We start from the raw sequence: 14,502 nt of genomic DNA on the forward strand, positions 1-14,502 counted from the left end.
TGTCTGTCTGTCTGTCTGTCTGTCTGTCTGTCTGTCTGTCATCACCATTTATATTTATTGTTTTTGTCAGAGCTTTTGTGCATTGTCTGACATTACAGTTATTTCAACAGCTTTACAAACTAATCTCAAATTTCAGAGCTGAAGAAGGTGTTTAAAAATGAGTTAAATTAAATTCAGTGTATGTTAGAAACAATCTGATATTATTTTAATTGAAAATAAAAGCAGATATAAAAATGTCTTACATTGTAGGCTCTGGTTCCTTATAAGGGGGCTCATATCGAACCAGCTGTGAAAGATACCTTTATTATTTTTCTATATACTATTAAAAACTTTTGAAATTTCCGGTATGCATGGTTATTTTAATTTCAATGGACAAAGAGTAAGACACCAACAATTGTGCCGCATAGCTCAGTCAGCGTGTTTGCCAGAATGTCACCATCATGTTACATTTCCCTTTTTTCTTTTATTGTACCTTTATTTGCTGCTCAAAAGCTTAAATTGACAATTGAACCCACAGGGGAAAAAAAGACGTTGCATTTATTCACTTGGCACTAAGGTGTTACAATGCAAAATATTACACCAAGGTTTTCTCCTCTGTTCATATCAAGACCAATTTTTATGAATTAAGGTGCAGTGGTGGAACGGGTGTGTGTGTGTGTATGTAGAATAGCAGACACACTGAGAAATTAAGACAGAGCTAGAGGGGGAGAGAGAGAGAGAGGGAAGCTCATTATAATCAGGCAATTATGCTGGCAGAATTAGAGGCGTCCTTATTTTCTCTTGTGGCAGTCTGAGTGTGGATACGGCTTTTTAACTCACTGTAGACTAATCCACGGATACCACTGACTATCTCATGTTAATATGAGGAATCTCTATGTAACTGCAAGATTTGGAAGTAGAAGCTGGTTGTTGTTTTTTTTAAAATCTTTTTTTCATTCTTGAGAACTGGCAAGCTAAGCGAAGCTCTTCAATTTCTGGGTTTTAATTTGCATTGATGAAATGTTTGTTTTTTTTCTTCTTCCTCTCTCCCTCTCCTGGTTATGATTTTGGCACAATAGGGAGCTAAGAGAAGAGGGCAGTTGAGCAAGCCCACAACACAGGACCATCATGGTCTTCAGAACTGTGGTATCTAATTATATTGCATGTTTTTTGCTAAATGTGTCCAATTTATGGCTAATGTTGAAATTGTTGGTAGTATAAATTGTATAAATGTGTATTATATACCATCTGTGTGTGTTAAGCCCATGTGTGGTTTTCTTAAAGCTGTAATGAATTTTCATTTTTTTTCACATGTACAAACAGATTTAGAATTTCAAATGTGCAAAGACTAAAATGTATGTAATTAATTGGGCAATCCTATAATAAAATAATGATGTCGTGCATCCATTTCTGTTCTTGAACAAATAATTGCAGAGGCTCCACATTTGAGATCGATGTTATTGTCCACTAGGACATGCTCCCACTAAATACTTTGACCCTAGGTCAAGGGTGTTTGACCAGAATTTAACTCTTGACCTCTAATACATGTCTTATCAGCTCCCCTTCCCAATGTGTATTGATTATTACACCCATGAGACAGGAGGATTAAAAATGTTTTTTTTTTTACTCACAAAAAAATTACTTGATAATTTTTTGCTCTGAATATATATATATATTATTATTTTTTAAATATATATTTAAAAATAAATACTATATCTAATTTACTCTTTTGGAAAAAAAAGACGGGTGTCTTTGTATCATTAAGGTTTAAAAGATGGGATGCAGAGACGCAGCGCCGTGCATCTGCCAGCCTCTTCCTAATTACAAAAATATGAAGTTGCTCTTTAAAGAGCTCGTGGGTTGGTGTGTGTTAGGATGTGTGTGTATTTATGTGTGTGTCAGGGTGGAGGGCTTTAGATGAACAGTGGAACGACGACTTCTCTCAAGTTCTCAGGGAAGTGCTTGTGTCTGGCGACAGAGGAGGCAGCTGATTTGGGATACGGCTTTAGCATAACAAAGGGCCCGAGCCTGTGAACTTGGGGCTCCTTTCGACCCCAGTGCTGTGGGAATGAATAGTCTTCAGGCCTCCCTGTGGAGCACCCCCCAAGGCTGGTCCAATCGCGGCAAAATTGTTAATCAGGGTAATTTAATATAGTTTTCAATATGCCTCATCTCTCAATGAGAAAGTATTCTTGCCTTAATTCTCGTCTTCCCTCCTAAAAAAGAGAGGTAAAAGCTGTGAGACACGCAGCTGCAGGTCTTGGAGCTTTCTCAATTGAAATATTGAAACATCAAAATCACGAAGGCCCCCATAGACACAGTTTGTATGTGAGTTCATTGTGAAGGACTATTTGTTCATGAGCGTATCTGGACACATCGAACTAGGGGATGAGCATCATATGTGTGTGGGTGGAGGGAAAGACAAAAACCTTTAATCCACAAATGTGGCTTTGTGTTCATACAGTGTGATGCCACATGCTTACTTTGTCTTGGCCTCAGGAAAGTAGCAAATCAAACAGGAGGTCTTGACAGATAGTCTTGAGCATTTCACCTCTCAAACCCGATCAGGTATGAGGTCACTGCAAACAGTTACTCTTTCTCCGGTTAGGTTGACGTCATTTCACCTTGTGTGCAGCGTCCACTAGCCAAGGTGAGTCATCAAACAACTGGTCTTTGTTTTAGGCAGTGCGAAGCCACCCACCCACACAAACACATATATGTGCACATAAGGCCTGGGTCCTGACTCTACTGTCTATAACTACACACTGTAATACAGGATGACTCAGACACTTCCAGACTCTCTGTGGGAAGGCAAGATGGAGAGAGGTGGACAAGGAGTCTGCAGGATCACTTGTAAGAAGGAAGAAAAAATCCTTCATTGGTTTCTCAATGCGGTCATCAAACTGGTACTGAGGCCAAAGCAAGACGTCGATAAAGACATAGCGCATTTTTTTCTTTCATAGACTGAGGAAGTGGATATGAAATTATAGGAGCTAGCTAGAAGGCAGTAAAAGAAACAATATCTGTTAATTTTCTGCATAATTTTACTGATTTGTCTGGCTTTTCAATAGCCTCGTCTGAACGCAAAGTGCATATGTGAGAGAGTACATCTACATGCAAAGGCTTCCAAATTATCATTACACTTAACCAGATCTATTTTAAGACAGGCATAATTAAGAGTCACAGGCCTCCTTCCCTCAAAGACTAAATGTCACTGATTGCATAAAAGCTGTATATTAACTACACGGTCGTACAATGGTTCATGGCTAAATCTGTAGCCTTCCGACTTACAAAATAAACATGTTTGTCTTTAAGAATGCCTTAATTTAGGCTGATAAATTAGGGCACTGGCTCCAGGACATATCCTCAGTGTTCTAGCTGAAATTCCCAACCAAATTTAACCAGAGTGCTGCACCTATACACAGTGCATAAAGAGCCATGTGCAAAAAAACGTTAGAAGAGAAAATAATTATGCATATTTATCTTTCTGCATACAAGATTTTACTGTGGAAAAATATTGTATTTTAGAACACACTGGAAAAAAACTGAATATTTAAGACATGTTACACATGACTAAACTTGGAGGTCAAACAAACTCTTAATGGAAGTATGTTCTGAATAAAAAAGCATTACTTAATTCCATCGGAAAATTAAACTCAGTGAGTCACAATATAAATTAAATGGATCTTGTATCTTGTAGATCCCTTGTATTTATTTTAATGTAACAAGTAAACTTGTTTGTGTTTGGATAAATAGTTTTCTGATAGGAAATAACAAAGACATCTCTCAAAAATAATTTTAAAGAAGTACCAATATTGAGCTTACTTTTAAATGGTTTAAATTGACTTGTTTTTGATTTAAGTTTTTAAATTTGAATAGAAATGCCTTGTTCAACATTTTTATACACTTCTTTATTGGTATTACAACGATCAAGCTCTTCATATAACTGCTCACCAGTTTTTTCGCATGTCTCCTCTTATACTTAATTTATCTTTTGTTAAGAGCTCGGCGGGGCTTCAAAGCTTCGCCTCACCTTAATCCTCAGCTCCTTCAACAGATCCTTTGTCAGATTCAAGTTGGGACTCCCCCACTTTGAAACTTTAATATTTCTTTCAGTTACAAGAAATATGTTGTTAAAATAAAACTATTTTAAACCTAATTATGCAGTAAATTGGAAAATTAAAACCTCGTCTGCGCCCTGGTTCATGTGGAACAAAATACCTCCTAAGTATGCATTGGTGTGCATTATTTGTTGATTATCCCCAAACATCTAAAAAATATATATACATATAAATGTAATTTAATACATTTTTTTGTAACTTTTTTTAATGATGATATATTTATGGATTTTGGAAAATACGCAAAAGGTCGGGGTGTATAAGTCACAAAATGCTTTGGCTGAATATAAACTTCATAGAAGTTGTAAATTTGGATGCCTTGTCTTGTGAATAATTTTTAAGTTTTGTTTGACATAATAATCAAATATTTTTAATATTACCTTCTGTCACATACATACCATTAGACAAAGTTTAAACGTATTTATATCATGGTGTTTTCTGGTAGGCTATATTAGCATGTCGGGAATTTCCATTTATTAAACATGGAAACAAAGGTGTTATGGGCCCCTGAGGGAATGGGGTCTAACTGGGGTCAGAACAGTGGGGCCTTGTCTAGACTGCTTGCTTTTGTGGTTTCAAGGTTTCAACCTCTCTGTCATCCTTTTTAAAAGGAGAACTTGACCCTTGTCTGCATGCTGGGACTCATAGACAGGGAGACAGGGAAAGATGGGGCTGGTGTGTTGCTGGGATTGCAATGGAATTTCCTTCCCATATTGGCTCGTGGAAGGCATATATACTAAACATCTGTAATACTCCGGCAACGTCAAACACAAGGATAAAAAAAAGCCAATGCTGTATTGATTATAGAATGAAAAAAGTTCCCTTTTGTACTGTCACATTTGAAGTTATTGGTCTTGAATCTGTCGTTTCAGGTTTCCCTTCAAGACACAACTTCTACATTTTCCCCACTTCCTCTGTATTAGTGCACCTCTCCAAACAATATTTAATACAGAATATCTCTAGTTATAGGGAGTTGAAACCAGCCAGGCATAGTACAAACACACAAAAAAGAACACCACAGGAACACCAAAACATCTATTAGATACCAAATTCAAATCAATTCCTCCCACTCGCTTAGCTTCTGTCTTGGTGTGCGTGGAGGGTTCAGGATGCTGCTACAGGGCATGGTATAATTGAAAGGCTGAAAAAGAATACTGCTTCTTTAAAAACCAACCAGCAGGCAACTGGGGCATGATGGGAAAACAAAGCCGGGGCCCCAGGAGTGGGTAACATGACATCACTAATGGAGGAGCAGAAAGGATCACTAGCTCGGTTTGTAACTCTTGGTGTCCGTGCCAACCTTCCAGGTCTTAAAGATGAAGGAAGATTATATTCAAGATGTCCAAATCGCAAGATTAAATGGCAAACAGAAATAAGATCAAATGATCAAAATTTGTAGAAACCTTGCAAAATCCATCTCTGTTTGGGATAAATGAATTCCGTATTGTCTTATTTACTATGATCTTTAGGCTGCAACAAATATAAATAAATGCAGGGATATGGTATGATTTCCTTTATTAATATGCTGTGATAGATGCAATAACCACATGTACTTCTTACAAATGTAGATCCATATTTTTTTACTGAAATATACTGATTTTGTGATGAAATTCTTTGTCTTACATCTCCACTGCAATCCAAATGGAGTATAGTTTGAGAGGGAGCTGCATCTCTGAGGTATAAACTCAAGCAGCTATGAATTCAAAGAAAATCAGAAAGCATGTCTGTTCCTTTTTGACCCACATAATGGATAACTAATTCTGCCCATCTAGGACAGCATCTCCTTTAATCCAGTCATAAATATCAATATTACCTACCAGTAAAGCCATCAGAGAGCTTAGTAAAAAAAAAAAAAAAAAAAAAAAACCAAGGAGGAAAAGAAGCAGGGACATAAATTGAACGGGGGGGCAGAGAGATGTGTCGAAATACAGAGGGCAGATGAGGGGAGAGAGAAGAAGAAAGCAATGGCTGATTCCCTTTTTTGGGCCCATGGTCTCAAATCTCCTGGGATAGCTGAACACTCTGTCAACATTCTGTACTTCAGAATCAATCACTCTCAACTGGACAAAAAGACAAAGACACACACACACACACACACACACACACACACACATTAACCATACATGCTACAGTCAATGTTCTGCGTTTCTGTCCAGCTTCAGCGACGCGTTCTGAGCATGTTGAGAAGCGGTATGATAGCAGACTGACATGATGTCATGTTGTTATTACTGAGGAGTAAGACAGGGTGACAGCAATGTTTCCCAACCGTATGCATAAACCGCCTCAAAATACCTCTGCTTGTTGAAAGAATTATTGACACAGAATAGCTTTCTATGTCTGTTTCTACTCTTGCTGTTAACTTAGTTGAAATTAGAAGCTCTGTTTGAGTCATTTAATTTTTTGTTTTGTGTTTTTGGTCTTTTATACTTTTTATTTGTAATACTTTTCTTTTCAAACTTGTCTGTTTTGAATTTAAAGCACCTTGTGGAAACCCTAACCCTAGACCCTAAACCTTCCAACGCTAACGTGTTGGAAATGAAGTATATAAATATATTTGACCTTATTCTAACAGACCCACATGGATGTTTTTCAGATTTTTTTTACTGAATGACAAATACTCATAAAAAGACTAACAGCCATATATGCGTTAACATTCTGAATTTTAAAGAAAATGTTAATAATTTTTGAAACTATGTCTGCAATTACTGTAGGTTTCTAAAAAAATCTGTAAAGGAAAAGCCGTACAGTTTGCTAAATTAAGAAATTATATAGAGAATTTTATTTAGTGACCATAGTTTTATTCTTTCTTTAATCTTCTTTAATCACACCCTATTATTTGCATCTTTATACTCTTTCAATTTTTTTGTATTTTGATTTTAAAATGATTGATGATTACTCGACTGAGTTTTGGTATGAAGTTTCAAACTATGAATTAGTCTTGCTCACAATTATCTTTTTCTATAGGTGCTCTTTCTGAAACCCACTCAGTATTTTGTGCCCAGATTTTATCTTTACTCATTACATTTTGTATATATATATATAAATATATATATATATATATATATATATATATATATATATATATATATATATATATATATATATAAGCACTGCTGTCACATAACACAACTAAAATATTTCTATAGAACTATTATCTGCTGTGCAATGCTCATGCTGATATCACTTCATATCACATAATGCACAGCAACTTACTTATTGCTCAAAAAATGGGTGTACACAAGCTGTGCTTGTTGGACTGTCAGGTGCAGCGAGGAAACTTGCGGTACTTTAATTTTATTAAAAATGGCAAGCCAAGTAAGCACCACTGTGTAAGGTGAAGATTGTGTTAATAAACTGAGCATGCTGTGCAATGACTTTACATTGCTCTTCACTGTGTGAAGCAGAAAAATAATAACATGCAACCATTATGAAATTCATTTGTTTTTGATATGGAGAGCACCTGCAAACATCTAGATGGAGCATATAGAACTGCTGGGTGACAGCATGCTCACAGCAATGTATGACTCTTTGGGTTCTGCACCATTTTACTACTTCACCTTAATAATATGCCGCCTCCACTTCCAAAATGACCCATATTATCATATAAAATGATAATCTCTCTAAATGTATCTGTTGACTATACCATTGTTTTAAAAAGGGGTTTGGTTGTATAGTTTCTAAATTTTACTTATTTTGTTTTGCCCATTTTAAAAACTGAATAGCTAAATGCCTGCAATACATGTTAGAATTAATAGTTCATCTGAAAAACCTTCATGTGATGTTAAAATGGCCACCACACTTTCATTGTATTAGTGTATATTGAAAAAAAAAACATATTCCATTGGTCTATAGAGGAGGTAAAACAAGCAAAAGGTAGCATTATTTTTAAGCATCTTGGAAGTCAGGAGAAAAAAAGCACCCTTATATGGTAGAGCGAGAAGTAAGTAACACTAATAGTGAAAAAATTGTTGTGATATTTGAACCACAGTTGTGTTTACTCTGTGGTGCACATGGAAGCTTTTCCTGTGGTGTTGTGTCTTCATATCATTAACTCTATATCAGTAACATGCCTTTATATACCTAAATTCTTAAATATGTACCAAGTAGACAAATCACTCTTTAAAATTATAATCTAATGATTATAGGTACATTTTTGACAGTTTATATTGACTAATAAGGATTTTTGGTTATTGTAGAGTAGAGTTTTATAAAATTCTGCCTCTTGTGATGTACTAACAACCTATGAATGGTAAGTTTATTCAGGGTATATGTTAATGATAATTTCAATTATGCTTTCATGTAAAAGAAACATTATGCTTTAATGTTTACACCAATTTCTGGTTTCCTAGATGTTTTGAGAGAATGAGCTGAAAAAAATAATGCAATTTCAGTAATCCTTCATTTTTTCTTAGTGTAAACTTGTGTGTTGTCGTCTGTTGGGATCAGGGGCTGGATACAACTCCTGAATCTTCCCCTGAAACAAATAAGATAACACAGAGTCTTGCTATCTGTAGATAAAAGTGAAGTACTATTTAGTCTTGAGGGAAAGAAATAATATATATAAAGCATAGGAAAGGAAAGGAAGGTATAAAAAGATTTCTAACACATAATTGGGTTGAGAAGTTCTCCTCACTTCTACCTGAAAGCAGCTACCAAGGTCATGTTCATGGACCAAACAGAACATTTTAACAAGAGAGTTCTCTTGGAAAATTGGCAATAAACCTTGATTTTGAAGGGAACATGTTTTGTCAGAGGTTAAAATCATACAGTCATATTTCTAATCTGATTGTGTTAGTTCTCCTTGATAGTATCAATGTCCCTGTTTACACGGGAAAATAAATCACAGAAATAAGATAAATTCCCATCTCTGCTTCAGGATCCTGCAACAGAAAATAATTAAGATTTTGTCCAATGTTTGTCTCTCTTTGAGTGAGTGAATATATCTACTTGACCATGTCTGGGAAATGCATAAAATGTATGGAAAGAAAAATACAACAATGGAAAATGTTATTCTGGTCCTTAAAAAGAAAATGTTAGTTTTTAGAGATTTTTATAGCACAGAAAAAAAATCCATTACTATAAGAAGAAATTAAATGTCTTTTTAAACCTTATAATAATCATCTGTTAAAATGTTAATGATAATTTCATTTATAACAGCTGATTTGTCTTGGTTAGGGTTGTGGTGGTAATCTATGGTAATTGAACAGTCCATAACAAAGGAAAACAGAGACATGAGACAAAAAAAAAGACCTTTGGCCAATTTTCCCCTCTTATCAATTTATACCCCAATTCTGTGCCTTTTTGTTTCAGTGTGCATTTATTTCAATTCTTTAAGCAAACAACTTCATTCTCATGTACTTGAACTATCTACTAACTGTCAAATATTGTATAAGCTTTGAAGATGGACAATTTTAATTTGTTAAATCTTTGAATTTGGAAATCTATCCCTTTATTATGTATGTCTGTGCAGCTTTGCAGGGTCTCCAGCTAATTATTGTTGAGAAGTGAAGTAAAGACCATTAAAGGGAAAACCGGAGACACGGGACATTATTAACTCCTTAAGGCAATATAGGGGGATCAGTTAACCATATATGCATTTTTTTGTAAATTGAGAGAAAGGCAGAATGTCCATAGGTGTAAATAAATTCTTAAAACCTGCAAACACCAGTTCAACATTTAAAAAAACAGTTTTATCTAAATTCCTTAAGAGTCCATACACTTTTTTGTCTTTTTGCAAAATACTTATAGCTTTATACTTCAAATCTATAATCCAAATATAGTATAAGTGGTGGACATTTTACCCTTTTCAGCAAATTTATTTGTTCGTCTAATAAAAAGTATCTATGAGAGTAGGGTATAATTATTTAGGTTTAATTAACGGACATAGGATACCACATTTTTGGAATGATTGGTCCTTTATAACAGTCAGCTAGCCCAAGTGAGAATCTGAACCAAAACAAATGGTAATAGAGATCATGCACAATTTTCATCAGAAAATACACAGCTAAATAAAAAAAATGTAAGGCAATTTTTTAACGCCAATATTTAAAACATGCCGTTACACCCCTAAAGTCTAGGGTAGAGGTCACGGGTTAGTGGACCAGTGTCCGGATCCGGACCCACATGCTGGCAAATCTGGACCCAACCTGATTTAAAACATTTAGAAATTACTGTATGTTGTCCGACGACAGTGTCTAACTTCACTTGCACTGCTTCTCCTGTTTATGTGGTAAAGCCATTCGTAGGGTCCAGCTCCAGGCTGCAGGTAACACAAATTAGCCAATGATCTATCTGGATCGCTGCTGCTTTCTAGACACTGCAGCCAATCCTGTGACAAACCGGGGCGGTAAGAAGTAGACAATGAGCAAAAGGGAGAATGTGTGGAATGCTAGAAGAACCGCAATGAACTAGTGAAAGAAAAATGAAATGGTTTGCTCATAGATGACCATGCACATTTTGAATATTTTTGGCTCAACCTACGGCTGTGAAGCAGGATTCTCTACCATAACCATAACCAAAATAAATATCGATCCACACTCATGAATGAGCATCTTGATATGTGCTTGAGAATGGCTTTGTCGCCATTCAAACCCAGTTTTAAAAGCCTTGCAGGGCAGCGAAAAGCCCACTTCTCTCATTAAGCTATAAAAAAAAGAAAGGAGAAAAAAAAGGTCAGTTAAGGTGTTTTATAAAATATGTGAGTCAGGAAATTGCCTATATACCAAACTTAAAGATTGTTCTCTACTTCAAAGACAATTTAGATTTTAAAATGGAAAAATTGTCTATTATTTATATTTTGTATTCAAAATTTCAATGTACAAATGGATGCATGAACACCCGCATTTTATTTCAGTCTTAAATTTCAAGTAACGGATTATAATTAGAAATGTCTCCGGACCTTTACTGGTTGATTATTATTTATTTGGAACCCACTCATTTTTAATTGGTTACCCCTGGTCTAGGGGTTCAGAGGTAGTAACATAAAAATATGTCCACAGAATTATTACAAATGATGGTTTCACAAAACCAAAAAATAATACAACTTGACCCAATTAAAACAAAAGAAATGGGTCAACAAGTTCAAGAATGGTTAAGTGCAAGTTTCAAAATATCCAAAAAGTCAGTCTATAGTCCCTATCACACCTTGACGATCTGGCCAGCGTATGCCTGACGAACCTGAGTCTCCAAAAACATTGGCATACACTGAACTTTCTATGTATTTTTCTCAATTTTGGGTGTATACATAGCGTATTCATAACGAGTCAAGTACTTTTGTCCAACGACAGCCTAACTTATGCATCCGCGTCATGTCTATTAGGAAGTTTGTTGGTCGTGGCCGTGACAAGAATGCAGGAAGGATCCATCCCACTCACCTTCTTGCTGACCCTACAACTGGAACGGAGTCAAATTGATGAGATCATGTTGATGTTGGAGGACAGCTACTATGTATTCCTGTCTCAGCTTTGCCGGGTCCTCCATCTCTTGTGGAAAGTCTGAAGTACTGATGGCTTCCTCCTGCGAACCCTTTTATACCAAAAAGCTGCCAATATGCCATTAAACAGTTGCTGTAAGTTAGAAAAACATTCAACTTTCATCTGGAACACGCCAAATATGTTGATATGGGTTAGAAATGAGTTCTTGATAATTCACTTGTAAGTTACTAATAGGTTTTGGATAAGCTAGACACCACGACTTATGAGTAACTTACACTTAACCTATGTCAACGATGAAATAACTTACCTGTAACTTATGGCCCACGTATGAGCATACGCTGGCATACATATGTAATTGCCTTATGATGACGTGTGCATGCGTGCTTCGCCGTGCTCATAACTTATACAAAACGGACCCATAACTTATTCAAGGTATGCCAGCATTTTTGTCAGATTTTTCATACGTCAGGCATAACCTAGCTAAATCGTCAAGTTTTGACAGGGGCTTAAAGTAAACTAAAAAACAAAACAAAAAGAAAAGACAAAAGGGAACACCAAACCTCCCAAACACAAGCTTCAAGCTTGTACCAAGTCAAGCTAATTTAGAGAAAATTGCCCAAAGCACTTGTAAACACTGAAGGTGGGGGAACAGCTTAACAAAACCTCTTCCTACTAGCTGCCACCAATTGAATGGTTTCAGGAGCCTTTTATATGGTGCAAGAGGACATCATCAACTTCTGATTGGCTTGACAATCCTCTGCTGGTCCAATAAGGTCACTGCTCCTCTGCAGTCTTCTGGCAGCAAACAAGGAAGGTGTTCTGTCACACCTGAACCTGGATAACAGAAACAAGCCTGCACAACCACAGAATGTAGAACAAAATGTAGCTCTAACTCCTGCTTTCTCATCCTTCTTCATTAGATAGTAGGTACATGTAGTTTTATGTAATGTGACTGACATTTCTTCTGATAGTAGGTACACAGTGTCCATGGCACAGGTGATAATAGCTAAAAAACAAAATATTCTGATTATTGGGAAAAGAAGCAGTCCTGACCAGGCAGAACATTTATAAAACGTTACCTAAGAAACCAATTCTGAATTCATGCTAGAAATGTTCCACTTTTAGGTTTTAAATATTTTATACAAAACTACTACTGATGGTATCTTGCTGTGTCCTCTGGATTACGTTTGAATGTTCATCCTTCCATGATGAGGTTCTTCCTATTTTTGTTTTGTTTCTTCCTACTGTTTAAAGACACATCACAGATGAATTGAATTTTTTTATTAAAGGTATAATGAATTATCTTCTTTCAACTGTTTTATGCTGCACATGCGTATTTCTAGTGTTACTATTCTCACCATATATTTTGAAATTGGCTGACAATCACAAGAAGCAATCTGTATTACAAGTTTATGTAAAGAAGATGAAGGCATTAAAAAAAATGCATGTGGTGGAACAGCAGGTAGGATGGTTGTGCACATGCACAATTATTTAAAAAGTAATTTAGGGCATTTCTTACCTAATTTTAAAAAAAAACCCAAAAAACTGCACTATACCTTTAATGTAATTTTTTTGACAGAAAAAGTGGTGTCAGTTATCTATATCAGACCAATAGGCCATCCTTGAAATAATCAGTTTCTCTTTTTTGGGGTAGCCTATGCACAACTGCAGTGTTTGGTCCAGTTTAAATGAACCAGAGTTTGTTTCTAGCAAACTCTGGTCCAGACCAAACAATTGGACAGAGCGGTATTTTTGTTCTGCTTTTCTGGTCTATTTCCTCTTCAGTTGCTATTCTAATCTTTGTTTCATTTCTATACTTTGTACATCGTTGCTGTTGAATAGTTCAATTTTGAGTTAAAATGTGATTCCTCAATATGTTGCAGAAATACTATCTCTCTCACTTCACAGGTTTGATTCATAAAGTTTTCCTCTGTAGTTATGCTGCGATAGGTTTCAACTATCAACTAGGATATAATGACAACACAACAAAGTGACCATTACTACTGTTGCAGATAGTGATGCAATGCTTCCTTCTGTAGAAAAAGTTGTTTTATATTTTCTAAACAGTTAAATTAGACCATTGCTTTTATGATATAGACTTAACACATTATTTTTGCCAAATGTATCTTGGAAAAACAGGTATCTGTCATCCCTAGGAATGTCCACATCTGATTTTGGTTTGCATGTCATATGTAAATATAGGAGCATATTTCTATTATAAAAACAGAGACTGCAAACTCTCCTATCTTATTATTTGTACAAATGCTGTTTAGACTGACACTCTTATTGTGTGATTTTATTCTAAGCTTTTATTGGCATAAGAGTCAATGAAGCTTCCCTGTTTTTTCTTTATTTGTACATTTGTTATATTGCAGAAAAAGCTTCCACCCAACTGTTGTGACATAAACTGAGGTATTTTAACACCCCTCAGACACTTTGTGTTGGTGTTTGCTTTATTTTGATGGTTACCTGTAGATTTGACACTATAGCTCCCAGGCATCCTTTGTCTCTTAACAAAAGCCCCTCAGAGTTAAAACAAACATCACTGGACACCCCTGCAACACACACCATCTCACCTGTCAGAGCTATAACAACCCCATCAACATTTTGCTGCAAACATGAGGGGCAGAATCGTTCAGAGAAACAGCCATCAACTTGGATCCATGTCCCATATGACCACTGACGTGTGTAAGCAGGGCTGTGTGTGTGTGTATGGAGAGGGTAGGTGGAGACCATCTTTCATCTCTAGCTATGATCAGGTATTCTACATGATATGATATGATGATACAGGCCCTATTAAAGGGACGGAACTGTGTGAAAAACATGATGACTGGGTAAGTGGAGGACGTTACTGGGAACTGACATATGAGAGCTAGAGAAATAAAAGGAGGGTGGGGCAGGTAAAAGAGTGGAGGAGACAAAAAAAGAATAGGTTTAAGGCAAGAGTGAAGGAGCGACGATGGATGAGTCTG

This window comes from Cyprinodon variegatus, unplaced genomic scaffold (genome assembly GCF_000732505.1).
Source record: "Cyprinodon variegatus isolate N-32 unplaced genomic scaffold, C_variegatus-1.0 Scaffold103, whole genome shotgun sequence".
Taxonomy (NCBI): domain Eukaryota; kingdom Metazoa; phylum Chordata; class Actinopteri; order Cyprinodontiformes; family Cyprinodontidae; genus Cyprinodon; species Cyprinodon variegatus.